Source organism: Triticum aestivum, chromosome 7D (assembly GCF_018294505.1).
Source record: "Triticum aestivum cultivar Chinese Spring chromosome 7D, IWGSC CS RefSeq v2.1, whole genome shotgun sequence".
Classification (NCBI taxonomy): domain Eukaryota; kingdom Viridiplantae; phylum Streptophyta; class Magnoliopsida; order Poales; family Poaceae; genus Triticum; species Triticum aestivum.
Window position 1 is genome coordinate 81007715 of NC_057814.1, and position 20752 is coordinate 81028466.

At 43.9% G+C, this 20752-nt stretch overlaps 1 pseudogene; it reads left to right on the forward strand.

Annotated features, from left to right (window-relative positions):
* Positions 1-231: 231 nt before the first annotated feature.
* Positions 232-20641, forward strand: LOC123169523 (BTB/POZ and MATH domain-containing protein 2-like; annotated as a pseudogene).
* The last annotated feature ends 111 nt before the right edge of the window (positions 20642-20752 follow it).

Sequence of the window (20752 nt, forward strand, 5' to 3'; positions counted from 1 at the left end):
CATGTAGACCCGACAGCGGGCCCAGGCTGTCAGGAATTGAATTAAATCGGTCATCAGTGTTTATTGAGAAAATTAGCAAGGAAACTAGTAGAATTTTGGGGCACCCAAGAAATGTGGTAGCAAATCCGGATATGAACTTGAAATGTGGTGGTTTTTGGCATTTCACACCCTTTTCGCGTTGGAGGCCATGTTTGGACCGTGCGTTATTGCCCAAACGATGATGCCGATTTCATGTCTATTTACCTAGTTCTTGATTCCGAGGGTGCCAATAAGGATGTCAATGTGAGATGCAAGTTCAGTGTGCTCGACAAGGCCGGGGTGCCAGTGCCTTCTCTCAGCCGTGCCTAGAAGTCCGTACAGACCTTCACGCCAAAAGATTCCACCTGGGGCTACAGCAAATTTATCAGCAAGGCGGATTTGGAGGGGTCGCCGCATGTCATAGACGATTGTTTCACCATCAGATGCGATGTCACCGTCTTGAAGGAGATCCGTTGCGAGGAAATTACAAAGCTTAAACGACGGTTTGTAGTGGTTCCTCCGAGCAACATGTGCCGGGACCTCGGCGGTCTCCTCGAGAGCATGGATGGAGCCACTAGTAGAAAACTGGGCTTTGGTACAGGGCAATATTCACATTAGTCCCGGTTCAGTCACGAACCGGGACTAATGTGAGCATTGGTCCCGGTTCAGTCACGAACCGGGACTAATGTGAGCATTGGTCCCGGTTCGTGCGGCCAGGGGCCTGCCGGGCCTCGTGGGGGCATTGGTCCCGGTTCGTCCGGCCCCTTTGGTCCCGGTTGGTGGGACAAACCGGGACCAATGGGCCTCGCTCCTGGCCCACCACCATTGGAACCCGGTGACATTCCTTAGCCCAAGGAACTCTGGCGTGTGGGTGGTCATTAGCTGCAGCGTTTGGTCTGGGAATCTACGCACAAACCCTGGCTTCTTGGACACCATGTCGAGTTCGGCATCGGTGAGCCTCACGGCGAAGCCGTTGAACACCTCGGTGTAGGAGTAGAGAAGGCGTGACTCGATAGAGTCACCTGCCAACGAGCTCGACAAGAAAGACTCGTGCCATTGGTGGTGTGTGTCTTCGCCTGCATTCGAGGGTGGTGGCTGGATGAGCACGATGTAATCACGATAAGAAGAGGATTTTGTGGCGTTTTGGTGTATGCTCGTGGTTGCTGGATTGATATAGCATAGTGCGAGTGTAGGAAAGAGAGTGGTGAGAAACAGAAGTTGTACTAAGAGATCTGTAAACGACGCCATTTCTTAAGCCGCAGACAGGTACACAAGGAAGATGATGGGAATGCTGGAATATGATCAATACCGCATAATCTTTATATGGCACAAATAATTAATGTGTCGTGCCTTACTTTTGCCATGTATTAGTCAATTCATAAATCCAGCGCATGCACAGTAGTACCAGATAAAATGGATGATCTTAAATACTCCATACACAGTAGTACCAGATAAAATGGAGGATAATTAATGATTCAAAATTAATAGCTGGAGTATATTTTATGTGTTATCATCTCATAATTGTGTAGTATCAACAGATACTTGAACAAAAATATTGAATTAATATCGAAGTGATGAAATCAAGTGAGGTTGAATAGGTTGTCTTCTTTTGCTGTCAAAAGCACAAAAATGCTAGGCCTAAGGGCTAAGGTCATGCTTATTTGGTCTTTTGCTTCTGCTTTTGCAGATTTTCCACTTTGACAAAAAAAGCCAGAAAAGCTTCTAAATAGGTGTTTTTCGCTTCGTCTTTTGGCTTATACTATCACCGTTAAGTGTAGCATCGCTGTCAAAAGTGAGTTCTATCAAAAAATTCTTGACAGAAATTAGCATCAGCTCCATTAAGAAAGGGATAGCAGGGACGTGGGTAATGTATCTACCCATTTTAATGGTGTGGGAATGTGTGGGCTGGGGGCGGGGAGGATGCACATGATAAATTTTTTATTGTTTTATTTTCTGGATGATGTCGAATACTTATATCAGCATTGGTAAAATTGGAAGATATAACTAATGATTCAAAATTAACAGCTCGGGGTTTGTCTCCGCACCTATGACGCGTTATCATCTCATTAAACCCATTAAGTCAGATGAAAAAGGTGGCCTCTCAGCTATGCCAAGTGGCAGCTACGTGTTGGCTGTTGTGGGAATTGTTTCTTTTTTAGAAAATCTTTTTTTATTTTGAGTTGGAGACTATTTTTTTCCTTTTGAGATGGATGTGATGTCCGTGTGTCATCTGTTGGTTGGTTGATGTGAGAAAGTTTTATTTATTTTGAGATGGAGATAAGGTTTCTTTCTCTTTCTCTTTGAAATGGAGAAAACACGCGTACATCTTCCTCTTACGCGGCGCGCAATGGCACGCCCCAACCGCTAGTAAAGTAGAAAATGACAATAGGAAGTCGTGAAAGCAGGTGAGGTTGAGCAGGTCATTTTTCTTTGTACTCGAAACAGAGTTCCATCTAACAATTTTCTTTGAACGAATATTAGCATGATTTGCATTTAGAAACAGGGAGAAAGTCGACAGAACGGGACATGGAAGGCCTGGCCTTGCCATTTCAAAGGACCGACCCACCGGTGCTCGTGGAATCGGACTGCTCCATGGCCCTGTCCATGATATACGCAAAGCGGGGAGGATATGACAAGACCGGACTTAGGGCATCTCCAATGTCGTCCCTAAAACAGACGCACTATTTCTTCACGGACTGATCCGGACCAGTCTGTGGACACGGATGCAGGAGCCAACTTCAGTAGTTCGTGCAAAAAAGGGAAAAATTTCCCTGCCAGACCGGCTATTTGAGCCTCCTCGCTGACTCTAGTGTCGCCTCCTCCTCACCATCTGACTCCTTCTCGACTGCCTCCATCTCTGCTGCCAAGCGCTTCAACATCTTGACATGGACGGCACGCACGATCATTGCCCATCGCCATCCAACTAGCATATCCTCATGATCAAGATCTTAGTATCCTTCGAAGTGGCCACGAGCTCAACCCTCCTCTCTTCGCTTGGTCTTCTTCCCTTCGAGATTAATCTTCTTCTCAGTCGCCGCCATGAAGATGTTAAACCTCTCGAACTTCTTTTCCTTTTTCACGTCGGAGAGCTTCACACATCCCTTTGATGACCCACGAGTATAGGGGATCTATCATAGCCTTTTCGATAAGTAAGAGTGTCGAGCCCAACGAGGAGCAGAAAGAATTGACAAGGACTCCCTCCGTTCCATAATATAAGATGTTATTACATCCAATATACTCATATATTTCATGTAATAACATCTTATATTATGAGACAGAGGGAGTAGTTTTCAGCAAGGTTTCACTATAAATATTGTAAAGATAATTAGGTAGATTGTTTGATAGCAAGATAAATAGTAACAAAAGTAATAAAGTTCAGCAATTGGCCTAATTCTTATGTATGCTAAGGACAAGCCGGTTGAGTTTCTTATAATAGCTAAAACACTCTTGAGGACACACCGGATTATCGTCAAGTTACTTTAACCATGATTCATTAAGTTACTATTCATTGATTTAATAAGTGTTGTGTGGGTGGACCGGAGTTAGGGCAATGTTCTTACTTGAACGAATACCTACTTATGATTATACCCTCCATGCAAGAATCCTCATATGCAAGTTTTGCATTGTGTCGAGGAAGTCGGTGTGTAGGAGCCAGCCAAAGATGCAGACCTTGGCAGGAAACCTGAATTCGCATATGTGATCTAGCGTTGGATCCAAGATTTGATCGTTTAGGGCTGCAAATGCCCCCTTGATGAAGAATTTTAAGCCACCAAGAAGGGCCCTTTACTGGTTTAGTCCTTCAGAGAAAGACCTTGCAACGGTAGCCTTATGCACTCAATTCACTAGTCGCAATGGAGGTTAGACGGCTACCAAGGCCAAGGGTATGGCTACTTGTAGGATCGAAAGTATGTCTAGTGGGGTGATTAGACAACTTGACCAAATAAAAATCTAGCATTTTCCCAATTTTAGTTGTGGGCAGATTTTAGCAATTAGCACAAGTCAAGCAATCAACCTACACACGCAATTCTAAGCATATAGCAGCGGAAAGTAAAACATTGCATATGAAGGTAATGGGAAGGGTTTGGAGTATGCAAACGCAATGGAGACACAGAGATTTTTGGCATGGTTCCGATGAGTGGTGCTATCGTACATCCACGTTGATGGAGACTTCAACCCATGAAGGGTAACGGCTGCGCGAGTCCATGAAGGGATCCACCCACGAAGAAGAAACCTTGTCTATCCCACCATGGCCATCGCCCATGAAGTAGTTGCCTCACTCGGGTAGATCTTCAGGAAGTAGGCGATCTCCTTGACCTTACAAACTTTCTTGGTTCAACTCCACATCACGACGGAGGCTCCCAAGCGACACCTAACCAATCTAGGAGACACTGTTGGGGAACGCAGTATTTCAAAAAATTTACCTACGATCACGCAAGATCTATCTAGGAGATGCATAGCAACGAGCGGGGAGAGTGTGTCCACGTACCCTCGTACACCGAAAGCGGAAACATTATGTTAATGCGGTTGATGTAGTCGAACGTCTTCACGATCCAACCGATCCAAGTACCGAACATACAGCACCTCCGTTTTCAGCACACGTTTAGCACGATGATGTCCCTCGATCTCTTGATCCAGTTGAGGACGAGGGAGAGTTCCATCAGCACGATGGCGTTGCGATGGTGATGATGAAGTTACCGGCGCAGGGCTTCGCCTAAGCAGTACGGCGATATGACCGAGGTGTTAACTAAGGAGGGGGGCGCCGCACACGGCTAGGACCGATTGATGTGTGTTCTAGGGGTGCCCTCCCCATGCATATAAAGGAGGGACAGAGAGGAAGGCAGCCTAGGGCGCGCCGAAGTAGGAGGAATCCTACTTGGGCCCCTAGTCCAGTTCGCCCCCCCCCCCACCATATTTGGACAAGGGGGTAAGGAAGGAGGGGGGAGGGGAAGGAAGTAGGAGTCCTACTTCATACTTTCATTTTCCTCCTCGCCTTTCCCTTTCTCCCCACGTGGCTGTCCCTATAGGGGGCGCACCAGCCCCTTGTGGGCTGGTGTGTTCCCTTACTTGGCCCATTAAGCCCATATCTTTGCCGGGGTTGCCCGGAACCCGTTCCGGTGACTCGGTATCACCCAGAACACTTCCGGTGTCCAAATACCATCGTCATATATATGAATCATTACCTCTCCACAATTTCAAGACTCCTCGTCATGTCCGTGGTCTCATCCGGGACACCGAACAAAGTTCGGTCATCCAATCACATAACTCATAATACAAATCGTTAAGCGTGCGAACCCCATGGGTTCGAGAACTATGTAGACATGACCGAGACACATCTCCAGTCAATAACCAATAGCGGAACCTGGATGCTCATATTGGCTCCTACATATTCTACAAAGGTCTTTATTGGTCAAACCGCATAACAACATACGTCATTCCCTTTGTCATTGGTATGTTACTTGCCCGAGATTCGATCGTCGGTATCATCATACCTAGTTCAATCCTGTTACCGACAAGTCTCTTTACTCGTTCTGTAATGCATCATTCCGCAACTAACTCATTAGTCACATTGCTTGCAAGGCTTATAGTGATGAGCATTACCGAGAGGGCCCAGAGATACCTCTCCGATACACGGAGTGACAAATCCTAATCTCGATCTATGCCAACTCAACAAACACCATCGGAGACACCTGTGGAGCATCTTTATAATCACCCAGTTACGTTGTGACGTTTGATAGCACACAAGGTGTTCCTCCGGTATTCGAGAGTTGCATAATCTCATAGTCAGAGGAACATGTATAAGTCATGATGAAAGCCATAGCAATAAAACTAAACGATCATTATGCTAAGCTAATGGATGGCTCTTGTCCATCACATCATTCCCTAATGATGTGATCCCATTGATCAAATGACAACACATATTTATAGCTAGGAAACTTAACCAGCTTTGATTAACGAGCTAGTCTAGTAGAGGCATACTAGGGACACTCTGTTTGTCTATGTATTCACACATGTACTAAGTTTCCGGTTAATACAATTCTAGCATGAATAATAAGCATTTATCATGATATAAGGAAATATGAATAACAACTTTATTATTGCCTCTAGGGCATATTTCTTTCAGTCTCCCACTTGCACTAGAGTCAATAATCCAGTTCACATCGTCATGTGATTTAATACCAATAGTTCACATCTTTATGTGATTAGTTCACATCGCCATGTGACTAATACCCAAAGGGTTTTACTAGAGTCAATAATCTAGTTCACATCGCTATGTGATTAACACCCAAAGAGTAGTAAGGTGTGATCATGTTTCTTGTGAGAGAAGCTTAGTCAATGGGTCTATCACATTCAGAGTCGTATGCATTTTGCAAAAAATTTATGTCTACAATGCTCTACATGGAGCTACTCTAGCTAATTGCTCCCACTTTCAATATGTATCCAGATTGAGACTCAGAGTCATCCGGATCGGTGTAAAAGCTTGCATCGACGCAACTCTTTACGACGAACTCTTTATCACCTCCATAACCGAGAAATATCTCCTTAGTCTTCTAAGGATAATTTTGACCATTGTCCAGTGATCCACTCCTGGATCAATATCGTACCCCCTTGCCAAATTCATGGCAAGGTACACAATACGTTTGGTACACAGCATGTCATACTTTATATAACCTACGGCTGACGCATAGGGAATGACTTTCATTCTCTTTCTATTTTCTGCTGTGGTCGTGTTTTGAGTCTTACTCAACATTACACCTTGCAATACACGCAAGAACTCCTTCTTCGACTGTTCCATTTTGAACTACTTCAAAATCTTGTCAAGGTATGTACTCATTGAAAAACCTTATCAAGCGTCTCGGTCTATCTCTATAGATCTTGATGCCCAATATGTAAGCATCTTCACCGAGGTCTTTCTTTGAAAAACTCCTTTCAAACACTCCTTTATGCTTTGCAGAAAATTCTACATCATTTTCGATCAACAATATGTCATTCACATATACTTATCAGAAAGGTTGTAGTGCTCCCACTCACTCTTTTGTAAATACAGGCTTCACCGCAAGTCTGTATAAAACTATATGCTTTCACTAGTGCAGAACCGGCCTTTATCACTAAATGTTTGGGTGTGTTTTGGTTTTAATTTTTATTTTTCCTTTAGTTTTGTGTTTCCAATTTAATTTAGTGATTTTTTTACATTATAATGAGTTGTTAAATCATTAGGTGAAAGTACCGCAGATTAGTTTCGACTGGATGCATGTGGATCCTAGCTAAGTGATCAAGTATATGCCATAACCATATTACTTGATCACTTAGTGAGCTAAGTAATATGGATATGGCATATACTTGATCACTTCGTGATCTAAATAATATGGATATGCCATATACTTGATCACTTAGCTAGGATCCATCGAGTTGAAACTAATATGCGGTTTTTTTCATAAATGATATAATAACTCATCATCATCATCACCATCATCATCATATTATAAGCGTTCATGACACCACAAAAGCAAATCACTCTTTGAGATTAAGTTCAGGACGAAGAACATGGACACGCATGAGAGGACAACAAGTACTAAGAGCATGATAACTAGCTAAATCACTCCTGCTGCTCTCTCTCAGGTAAAATAGCATAGAACATGTATAGCTCTCCTGATTCATCATATTGGAGCATGCAGATGAACCTGTCTCCTAATCGTGGGCTGCGCTTCTGATTGCTGCCCCCTAGTACTTCTCTGCGATCGTTAACAATTTTGCTCCAATCTTTCACTATTAAGCATTCATCGCTTTCAGAAATCCTGAATGCACTCATGTGCACTGTAGGATATCTTGGTCGTAAGCTAACAAATGACATGCAACCTTTAGTCTCGATCCACTCAGGCACAACTGTCATCGGGAGTCCCTGTTGAAGAACATCGTACAGTAATTAATATACTTAGCAATGAAAGTTTAGCTTGAAAAATAATGTATGCAAAAGATGCACTGAGGACTAATAGTAAAAATCTTACCATCTTTCCTAAATACATGTGACCGTAGTTCAATACGATCACTATTGGTCGCACGTTTTGAGTACTAAGTTTTTCAAATTCAGGAAAATGATTTCTCTTAACAGCATCAAGATCCTCAAGCCATGAAACATAATGACTTATCTCCTCGCAGTTTAGTTCAGCTCCGGGACAGTAATAGGTCCTGTCTACCAAGCGCCGGACATGTTTGCTTGAATGAAAATAAGCTGTCAATAGAAATTAGTTGTGAACTATTTTTGAATAAACAATATCAAAGACATAAATATGGTTGACAAACTCACATAATGGTAGAACTGGAGGCGTCTGCACATCGACCCAGATGTCTCTATTACCTTCAATATCATCTTCCGGATGAATATCAAAGGTGATAACCATATCAGGCTCAAATGCATAAGCCTTGCATAGTGCTTGCCAAGTTCTGCATTCAAAATAGGTGTACGTGTCTGCATTGTATAATTTGACGTTGAAAGTATAACCAGCATGCTCGGTCTTCAGGTAAACTCTCTTTACCTCCATAGTTTCCATAGCACTGAAACCTATCTTATCCAAGACAAAAATTATTGCATGGCAGGGGATGCGCTAGTAGAATAGTGAAAATTTAAAATTATAAGTTGAAGCAAATGAAGCATATATAAGTCATGCTTAATTACAAAAAAAGACTTGTCGTTGTGACTTGCTGTATCCACTTCGAAGGTCTCATCCAGCTTGATGCTGAAGCGCCTATCATCAACAAGGAAATTTCTGTCGCACAGGCCGCGCTGGTCTTCACAGAATTCGCACTTAATGAAATATTTTTCTTCGTCAGACGACATTTCCTATGTTCATATAGGTGAAACATTAAACACTTACTAGTTCTATTAATTCAACTAATTCAACTACTTCTATTAGTTCAACTAGTTCTATTAATTCAACTAAGCATTTAATAAAAATAAACGTGTTCTATTAATTTTCTTACTAAAATAAAGTAGCTAGTTCCATATAGTAATATTTTAATTAGATCATCAAATCTAAGATATCTAAATTTTCTTACTAAAAATAAACTAGTTCTATTCATTCAACTAAGAATTTACTAAAAATAAACTAGTTCTATTAATTTTCATACTAAAATATATAAAGTAGCTATATATATATATAGTAATATTTTAATTAGGTCATCAAATCTCATATACCTAAATTTTCTTACTAAAAATAAACTAGTTCTACTAATTCAAATAGTTCAACTAAGCATTTACTAAAAATAAACTAGTTATATTAATTCAACTAGTTTAAATAATCTCATATACCTAAATTTTCTTACTAAAAATAAACTTGTTTTATTAATTCTCATACTAAAAATAAACTAGTTATATTAATTCAACTAGTTCAAATCTCATATATATACCTAATTAATATCTAGCTAATTCATCTAAAATTGACATTAATATTTAACATCTTTTCCATATAATTCATCTAACATTAACATTCTAACATTCTTATCTACGTAATTTATCTAACATTAATCTAAACAACAGAAATCAAAAAATAACTAAAAACAATGTGTGTGTGTGTGTATGTGTGTGTGTACGAGCGGGGGGCGGCGGCATACGGGCGGCGACGCGAGACGGCGATGCGACGGGGACGACGCGACGACGAGCGGTAGGCCGGGGGCGACGGTGCGATCGAGACGGCGACGTGTTACGGGGTGGCGGCGACCGGCGGCGGGGGCGGCGGCGGTGACGGCGACGACGGGCGGTGAGGGCGACGGCGGTGACGGCGATGACGGGCGGTGAGGGCGATGACGGTGACGGCGACGACGCGCGGCGGGGGCGGCGAGGGCGGCGGCGATGTCGCGCGAAGTAGTTGGAGAAGAAGTGGTGGTCGATGAAACTGAATTTTTCGTAAATGCCATATATATAGGAGGGGCCTTTAGTACCGGTTGGAGCCACCAACCGGTACTAAAGGCCAAATTTCGCCAGGCCTTTAGATGAGCATTGCGGCTCTCCTTCATCGTCTCTGCACTCAGGGCTTATAAACCGCTCCTAGTGCCTCTCTCTTCGCGAAGTGGGACTAAAAAACAACTTACTAAGAAACTATAGTACCGGTTCATGGCAGGAACCTGTACTAAAGGTGCCAGTGGGGCCCCAGCCTGACCACAGCCTGACGCAGCCTCATTAGTACCGGTTCGTGACACGAACCGGTACTAAAGGTTTCTCACGAACCGGTACTGATGATCTCCGCCCGCCTAGCCGTTGGAACCGGCACTAATGGACACATTAGTGCCGGCTCAAAATCAAACCGGCACTAATGTGCTTCACATTTGACCATTTTTCTACTAGTGTTTGATCAACTCATCAAAGCGTATATTCCAAATCCGAGATGCTTGCACCAGTCCATAGATCGATCGCTGGAGCTTGCACACTTTGTTAGCACATTTAGGATTGACAAAACCTTCTTGTTGCATCATATACAACTCTTCTTTAAGAAATCCATTAAGGAATGCAGTTTTGACATCCATTTGCCAGATTTTATAAAATATGGCAATTGCTAACATGATTCGGACAGACTTAAGCATCGCTACGAGTGAGAAACTCTCATCGTAGTCAACACCTTGAACTTGTCGAAAACCTTTTGCGACAATTCGAGCTTTGTAGATAGTAACACTACTATCAGCGTCCTTCTTCCTCTTGAAGATCCATTTAATTAATCTCAATGGCTCGCCGAGCATCGGGCAAGTCAATCAAAGTCCATACTTTGTTCTCATACATGGATCCCATCTGAGATTTCATGGCCTTAAGCCATTTCGCGGAATCTGGGCTCATCATCGCCTCCTCATAGTTCGTAGGTTCGTCATGGTCTAGTAACATGTGTTCCAGAAGGGATTACCGTACCACTCTGGTGCGGACTATACTCTGGTTGACCTACGAGGTTCGGTAGTAACTTGATCTGAAGTTTCATGATCATCATCATTAGCTTCCTGACTAATTGGTGTAGGAATCACTGGAACTGACTTCTGTGATGAACTACTTTCCAATTCGGGAGAAGGTACAACTAACTCATCAAGTTCTACTTTCCTCCCACTCACTTCTTTCAAGAGAAACTCGTTCTCTACAAAGGATCCATTCAGCAACAAAGATCTTGCCTTCGGATCTGTGATAGAAGCTGTACCCAACAGTTTCTTTTTGGGTATCCTATGAAGACGCACTTCTCCGATTTGGGTTCGAGTTTATCAGGCTGAAGCTTTTTCACATAAGCATCGCAACCCCAAACTATAAGAAATGATAGCTTAGGTTTCTTGCAAAACCACAGTTCATATGGTGTCGTCTCAACGGATTTAGACGGTGCCCTATTTAACATGAATGCAGTTGTCTCTAATGCATAACCCCAAAACGATAGTGGTAAATCGGTAAGAGACACCATAGATCGCAACATATCTAATAAAGTACGGTTACGACGTTCGGACACACCATTACGCTGTGGTGTTCCAGGCGTCGTGAGTTGTGAAACTATTCCACATTGTTTTAAATGAAGGCCAAACTCGTAACTCAAATATTCGCCTCCGCGATCAGATCGTAGAAACATTATTTTCTTGTTACGATGATTCTCAACTTCACTCTGAAATTCTTTGAACTTTTCAAATGTTTCAGACTTGTGTTTCATTAAGTAGATATACCCATATCTGCTCAAATCATCTGTCAAGGTCAGAAAATAACGATACCCGCCGCGAGCCTCAACACTCATCGGACCGCATACATCGGTATGTATTATTTTCAATAAGTCCGCGGCTCGCTCCATTGTTCCGGAGAACGGAGTCTTGGTCATCTTGCCCATGAGGCATGGTTCGCAAGCATCAAGTGATTCATAATCAAGTGATTCCAAAAGCCCACCAGCATGGAGTTTCTTCATGCGCTTTACACCAATATGACCTAAACGGTAGTGCCACAAATAAGTTGCACTATCAGTATTAACCTTGCATCTTTTGGCTTCAATATTATGAATATGTGCATCACTACAATCGAGAGACAGATATAGTGTGCGTGGTAGGAAACAAGAGTGCGTGCGAGAAAGAAATGTTGATGGAGAAACTACAGATAGATAGAGAGATAGAGATGCTAGCAAGAGGGACATCGGCTCGTTTGTGTGTTGGAGATGACCGCCGAGTGGTTCAAAGGGTGAAGTTATGTGTGCGTGAGAGAAAGATAAAAAGAGGGCGCATGACTGCATGTAGAGAGAAACATATATAGTGTGCGTGATAGGAAGCAAGAGTGAGGGCGAGAAAGAAGGTTGATGGAGAAACAGATAAATAGAAAGATAAAGATGCTAGCTAGAGGGAGATCGGCTAGCTAGTGTGTGTGTTAGAGATAAGAGTCGAGTGGATCAAAAGGCTGAGTTATGTGTGTGGGTGTGAGAGAGATAGAGAGAGGGTGCATGTGAGTCACATACAAATAAATATTAGAGAGAAAAGAGATCCCAAGAGACAGAGTTTTGTGTTTGTGAGAGAGAAAGATATTTCACAATGAGAGTGATAGCTAGATAGACATATCAGGGAACGTGAGATATCTCTAGGGAGAGAGTGTGTGTGTGAGCGACATGCAAGAGAATGGTGGAGAGATATGAGACCCTGGGAGACAGAGTGTGTGCTTGTGTGTGAGAAAGAGATATTTAAGGGGAAGAGTTGTAGCTTCTCATACCTAAGGAGCGCAAGACATCTCTGTGTGAGAGGGGGTGTGCGAGTGGCACACAGGGGAATAGTAGAGATAAATGAGACCCTACGATACGAAGTTTGTGTTTGTGTGAGAGAATGAGATTTCACAGGGAGAATCATAGTTAGAGACACATAGCAGGGAGCGAGATATACTTAGAGAGAGAGAGAGTGAAGGTCGAGGGAGAGAGTACCGTTAGTGTGTTACAAAGATAAAAGATCATTGTCGACATACAAGTAGCACGAGACATACCAGAGAGACGATGAAGGCGTATAGGTCTAGAGAGATATATAAGCATGAGTGATAGCTATATGAGACGAATATCTGGATTAAAGGGGATTCAAATATTTAAACTGGAGATCACGACATCGATAATATCATAACTAAAATTGGTCTATCAAACATGCATATTCATTTGAATTTGGGGACACGTGTAATGTTATATAGTTTATCAATATTAGTGATCCATAGATTCTTTAATTAGAGATAATGCATGGTTTATATGCAAATAATGTCTAAACGGGATTACACTATATGTAGCATGTGTGAACACATTATACATGTTTGAGAACTAAAAAAACCCACATGAAACACACATTAATTGGAGACAGTTAGCGAGGAATGCATACATTGGATTTCGACATAAAGTGGTTTCAAATATTTGAAAATCCAAATTAAGATGGATCCAGCCTTATGAATTTGAGATCATGCCATTTGTAAACCATATTTATGTATAAAGGGTGTTGTGCTTTTGAAAGTATATATAAAAAATGATGTATATAGATTTGTATTCGAGTACAAAATCGATCCTGCCCGAAAAAAATACAAACTGGATTCGAATTGAGTTGGCACGACAAACGTGCTCTCTTTCTCTGCAAAAATTTGAACAAAGCGGGGAAAGTCGCAGAAACCGCCCGAAACCAAAATCTGCGAGATGGAAATTACTGCCTATCCCTGACACGTAAAGCCTATCGGCTAGATTTCTATAGGTTTCGATAGGGGCAGGCTTGTAATTTCACTCAAACGTGACATAACCACCTCCGCCTCTCACCTCCCCGGATTCATACACAGTGGGCGCCAAAACACAGTTTCTCCTCGGCCAAAATCGCCTCTGACCTCCCTCCCCGATTCATACACGGTGGGCGCCAAAACAAACTCTCGTCCGCCGAAATCTCCGTCGTCAAATATTCGGTGTATGCGAGATTACCGTCCTATCCCCAACTGACTAATATTGCTGTGATGTAGGAAATTTTAAACAGGGGCTAAGTTTGTAAATTTCCTCACATTTGAGACAAGCGCGCCCTGAAGACATGGTTCCCCCCTTCCTCTCTCCCTCCATTTCCCCATTCGTACTCCGTGGGCGCCAAAACACCCTCTCCACCGCAGTCTCCTCCGTCTGCCACCCCATCCACCGCCGTCCTCCTCCACCATGCCGGAGCTGATACCCCGACACCGTGATCCATTACAAGAGATCGACCTCTCTCATCCACGGCTTCGGACCAGGATCCTTGATTCGCGTCCTCTCGCTTCATCCGCGCTGTCGTCCTCCTTGCCGAGGCCGCTCGTATGACCGTCTTGTCCATCGCGTCAGGATATTTCCCTTGCCGCCACCGTCTGCCCTCCTAGATCTGCTTCCACGCCACCGACAGCCATCGCTACCGCAGCACCCTGAACGCCTCAACAGATTCATACAAGGCGCCACACCAGAGGCGGTACTCTTTCCTATTTGCTCAAGTTATTTATCTCAGCAAGAATATAGATAGCCACTGCTTTACTGTGATTTCTTGTCCATCACTTAGAATCTTACTTGTTAGTTGAAACCAAACATTGGTTGTGAAGTTGCTTTTTCCGGTTTGCACCTTCAGATCCTCCGTGGCACGTGCACCACTATACTCGCAATGCTTATGGTTTTCCCCTTTTATATTACACATTAGCTTAAATGACAGTCGACTGGATTTCAAATTGGGGTCAGTCCATTTTTGGGAGTTCGCCCGAGGGAAGGAAGGGGCTCGTCGGAGGCCTGCCCCATTATCTATCTTAGGGTTTCGGGTGGGGACAGTGGTTGTGGGGGGCTGTCGTCGGGCTATGGTGGGGACTCGCCGGAGGCAAAACTCGACGCGGGTGGGGGTGGGGTTAGCTAGAGGGATGGCCGTGGCGGCGAAAGATCGGAGGTGGTGGGCGATTCAGGGGAGGGCGGGGGCGGTGGTTCGGCCGGTGACCCGTGTGGTGGTCTTTAGGGGAAGAATAAGAGGCGAGGAAGAAGAAGGGTTTGGAGACGTAGGATCTTCATCCAACCGCATTAAATCGTCGACTGACCCAAACGACGAAAGTCAGGCGGCTTGCATGTAGACATTCCCATATATTCAGTACCATTATCGTAGGTGCTTCGAGACGTACGTGCAAGGAGTGCTCCTCAACCCATCAAGCTAAACAACATGCCACACATAATTCCAAACTTAGTTGCTCAAATACGAATCTGATATGATGCTGACATGCAGTAAAACAAAGAATGTTTAATTCGTCAGTTAATGTTCCTACCTTACTTTCGAAAAGCACATGCGCAACATATCGAGGGACAGCAGGGAGTTGCGTTCTTTATGCGCTCTGGTTCATCATGTGTGGGGAACCAACATTTTATTATCCAATATCTGCTTGCTCTTCTTTAGCATGCTCCTCTTCTGTTCTTCCTTTGTAAGTACTCTCTCCGTACCTAAATATAAGTCTTTGTAGAGATTCCTCCATGGACTACATATGGAGCAAAATGAGTGAATCTACAGTCTAAAATGTATCTATATACATCAGTATGTGATCCATAGTGAAATCTCTACAAAGATTTGTATTTAGGAATAGAGGGAGTATAATAGTTGTACAGTATGTTCTTTGTAGTGAAGAGGTGCAGGGACATTTGCAGTGTACAGGTCCATTCGGTCGCTTGTCATGGACGCTTTCAGCTCTTCGTGTTGGTCGTCATGTCGATTGTCATGGACGCTTTCAACTCTTCGTATTCGATCGTATGTGTCGCCTTTGAGAGTTAGACTGATAGTAACAGTACTGCGCCTTCAGTGTAGAGAGCTGGTATTCGAAGCCTTTCTAGCCGTACCGGCAATACTAGCACATATATTGCAGCAAGTTTCACTTTCCTGATTTTACTCCTGATGCTTAGGGTTTTCCCATTATATCTACACTTCGATCTGCGTATGTGCTTTTTGTCCTACTAGCAGCTGTCCACCCTTTAAAGCTAAATAACACACCAATCATACGTCCTAAGGTTCTGCAAATACGAATGTGATATGATACTTACATTAGCTAACAAACACACATTTAATTGGTTAGCTAATGCTCCCATTTGAGTTTCCAAATGCATGTGGCCACATATAGAGAGACATCATAGAATTGCATTTCTTTGGGCACTCTGATTCATCATGGATGGGCAACCAACATTGTATAGAAAGAAGGGGAATCTCAATAATATGCTTCCCCTTCTATTCTTTAACATGTTCCTCTTCTGTTCTTCTTTAGTAAGTACAGTATGTTCCTTGTCAGGAAGGGGAGCAGGGACATCTGCAGTCGACAGCTCTATTGGGCCGGTTCTGCCAAATGATTTCGCACTTCGAGTTGGTCTGTCATAATATCCCGGAAAAGGTGGGAGTCGCGCGGTCTTTGATAGAGTAGACTGATAGTAACAGTTGTGCGCCTTGAGATGAATAGAGCTGGCCTGTAGGTGATCGATAGGCTGCATATTAGTAGCGACAAAACCCTGTATTTTCTAGCCAATTCCGCTCTCCCGATTTATTTATGGTGGTTATGGTGTACCCTCATTATCTACACTATGATCTGCCTAGTGGCTCTGCGCTCTCGTTATCATGGTTTGGCAATAAACTATCTATACGGTATATTAATGAACCTATCATCTGCCAACTACCCTTACATCTGAAGCTCCCAACAGGGAGTCTATTTTTTGTGTAGTTGTGCCATATTATATTAATCTACTCACCATATTATAGCACACCTGGGCTCTCTCATGAGAATCCAACGATAGCACACAAGGGTTTACAGGGAGCCCCTATTATATTACAATATTCTCTGCATTACAAAGATAATCTCACTACTATTTATGTTTTCATTCTTTTCAGATATTGTACGTAATCACAATGAATATAAGAATGTGCACATCAGAAGAATGTTGCAGAACAGTTCAATGGGTAACAAACTTGGCATCAAGGGATTGAGGTCCATTGTGAATGCAATGAAACACACATGCTCCCGACCTATAGATTCGTATTCAGAATATGATCCTAATGACTATTCTGAGCTCAAGGAGTTAAAGGCAGATGGCCTATCCTGTTCACCCAATAAGGTGCCTGTTCTAATTTGGCAAGGTTTTATTGGTTGCGCATACCTTGCATAAGGTGTCTTGCATTTCTTTTGGTTCGTTGCACCCCCATCTTCTTAGTTTCCTCATGATATATGTGAAGATGCCATGCCTATCCATTATCAACGCCTATTTCATTTGTCGCCATACCATGTATTTTCCATTCAAATGATGTTCTTGTGTTTCAGACATCCAAAAGGAAGAGGGTGATTGCAGAACCTGAAGGAATACAAGCAAAGTCCTTCAAAAAGGTGGTGCTACCAGAGAAATCACATAGCACCCGACGTATATTAGTGATAGAACCAGCACCGCAAAACCTAGGATATAGCAACTATGTCGGTCGCTACTTTGCTCTTGTGAGTATCTATTATCCTATCGCTGTCCTTACATTGCTCTTGTGGGTTATGTGACATCATTGTGCCTTATAGCTTGTTTATCAACCGTTCGCTCCAAATTATCAGATCTATATTAATGCTTAAATTAATGTAGAATAAACCCAATGCTTATGAAGAAATTTAGTTCTGCATTGTTATGATCTTAAAATTGCGAGACAATAGTAGTATAAGCTTTTCCCTAGTAGTGTAGGCCCTATTTGTTTGGGCTGCGGCTGAATGAAAAGCGGCTGGAGCTGGTACAAACTGAGAAGCGGGCTGAAGCTGGTAGAAGCTGAGAAGCCAAAAAAGCCTATTTGGTAACTTTTTTAGGACGGCTGCTCAGGCTGTAGCTGGTGGTGGAAGTCTGTAATGCCCTTGGATGCTCAAGATGTTATTTCAACACTAATTTGACATGATTTATCCGATTGTGTTGTATATTATCTCAAATAATATATTTGTTATCTAATTTATCCTGAAAACATTTTAAAATCTAATTGAGTATAATATATAACATTCCTAATTATAATAAATTTGACTTTCATGAAAATTTATCCACTCTTCCAAGAGAGTTGGAGGCGAACATGCCGTCCGTGAGGCCCTCGAGGACGGCCAGGTCATGCATGCCCTTGCCCTCCCTCCGCGTATGTGAACCAGTCGACCGCGCCATGGTGCGCGCGCAAAGGTCTACAGAGGCGCAGGGCTAGCCCACGCGAGTATGGGCGTCGATGACGAGGTTGAAGGAGACGGCGTTGGTGCGGGGCATTTCATCGAGCAGGCTGCATGCAGTGCCGCCGAGGGGGCAGTAGGCGGCAAGGAGCGCGTTGCGGAGGGAGAGGGAAGCGAAGGCATCACGAGCACTGGTCCATGGCAACGGGAAGGCACGTAGTCAAGGACGGGGAGCAGAGGAGAGGTGAGGACTCACGGAGGTAAGCTCTTGCCGGCGGGGTTGCCGGGGATGCTGACGGCGGCGTCGCGAGATATGGTCAGTGACGGTGGGGAGGCGTGGAGTTGGGGGCGAGGGGGGAGGGGAAATCAGGAAGGTGAGCTCCGGCCGGCGAGGTAGCCGGAGATGCCGTCGGTGACATGAGGGGGAGCCGCAGCTCCCGGTCTCCTGTGTGCGTTGGGGCAGCAGGGGGGATGAGGCTCAAAAGCCCCAAAAGCAAAAGCTCAAGCCCAAACAAACAGGGCCTAAGGGTGCTTGCCCCTATGGTCTCATTTTATTAGATTTGGTGACCCGTTAAAATATAGTTGGAAGGATTATTCAGGGCGGTTTCGGCATAGGTTCCATGGCACCCCCTCTGAAAATACCATACAATGTAAAACCATGGCACCCGCAATTTTAAGATCCTAGATCCGCCAACCATCAAATTGTCTGAATTTCATTAGAATGCTAGTAGAAATAATACTACTATTGTCCCCCCCCCCCCCCCCCCCCCCCCCCCCAGCCCAAATAGAAACCTAGGTTTTCAAGTTGAGAAATAAAACTACTGAAGAGATATGACGGTGTTTTCCCTGGTTATACTCTTATATTGTACTATAACAGTTTCAGGCGGGCTTAAGTGGTTCCCAATAGGTTTCGTCTTCATGTCATAGTTGGAATTGGAATCAGGAGCAGCAACGGGTTGTGTCCCAGGTACAAACTACCAATCTGGCCCGTCACCGTCTTATAATGCAGGAGGGGGTCCTGTGTCGATCTCGCTTCCAAGTACTCCAGTCGTAACGACGCTACCGCCCGTTGTTCCTCGAGGAGCCGTACGTAGCGATCGAGAATCTTATCTCCACGTACTATCGGCCGCCCCGATATCCACAGTTCCAGACCCCCTCCGATCGAAAATCATAATGCTGCGCTGTTGCTTCGGCGGGCAGCCAACAAGAGCAGCTCGTACTGCGTCAGGAAACTGCAATCTTTCTGGTGGTGCTATCGTAATTGACGACGAGGATTGGTCATACTCATACACGCTCAAGATAGCCGGATACTCAAGAACCAAGGAGCTGCTCGAGACCGGCAAGTACGCAAGATCTACGCCTTTCACTGTTGGAGGCCATGTTTGGGCCGTACGTTATTACCCAAACGGTTACAAGGATGCTGCTGATTTCGCATCTATTTTCCTAGTTCTTGTTGATTCTACGGGCGCCAAGCATGTGAAGGCGAAATGCACGTTCAGTGTGCTCGACGAGGCCGGGTTGCCAGTGCCTTCTTTCACCCGTACCTACACCTCCGCATGTACCTTCACAGGAAAAGATTCCAGCTGGGGCTACCCCGAATTTATCAACAAGGCCGATCTGGAGGGATCGCCGCACCTCATAGACGATTGTTTCGCCATCAGATGCGATGTCACCGTCTTGAAGGAGAACTGTAGCGAGGAAATTAAAAAGTGTAGTAAACAGTTTGTGGTGGTTCCTCGGAGCAGCCTGCGCCGGCAACTTAGCGGCCTCCTAAACAGCATGGATGGTGCGGACGTCACCTTCCACGTCGGCAGGGACAAGTTCCCGGCCCATAGGTCCGTGCTCGCTGCTCGCTCCTCGGTCTTCAAGGCCGAGCTCTTGGGCTCCATGAAGGAGAATGCCGGCGATCCGCTTGTAGAGATCAAGGATATGGAGAGCGACGTGTTCAAGTCATTGCTGCATTTCATATACACGGACGACTCGCCGTCTGAGATGGCCTGTGAAGACGCGGTGATGGCTGGCCATTTACTCGTTGCGGCTGACAGGTACGATGTCAAGAGGTTGAAACTGATATGCGAGGACAAGTTGTGCAAACACATTGACTCCAACACCGTGGCGACTAGCTTAGCTTTAGCTGAACAACATAGTTGCCCTGGACTAAAGGAAGCTTGCTTTGGGTTCCTTGCCTCTTCTTCCAATTTTGAGGCTATGGTGGCAAGTGATGGTTATGAGCATCTGAAGAGCAGTTGCCCGTCCGTTCTCAAGGAGCTGATTGCTAGATTCCTGCCCGCTGAGCTAAAAGCGGCCAAGGATATCATCATGAAATTTTAAGTACCACAGCGTGTGAATATGTAATCTAAATTTGGCAATTCAATTTTTACTAGTCCTCGATAAATGGCCGAATCTTCTCATGTAGATAGCATGGAAAATTAATTGAAAAACCATGGAAAATTTTTATATGAATTTTCCATGGCAATCTGTTCATAAGTTGAGCTTTTACTTTTTTCATACATGACATTTTTTCTCATACAAATATGGCAAATTTTAATTAATTACCATGGCAATTTTTATATGAATCTGCCATGGCAATTTTCTTGTCATACTTTTGTCTTCAACTGTTCA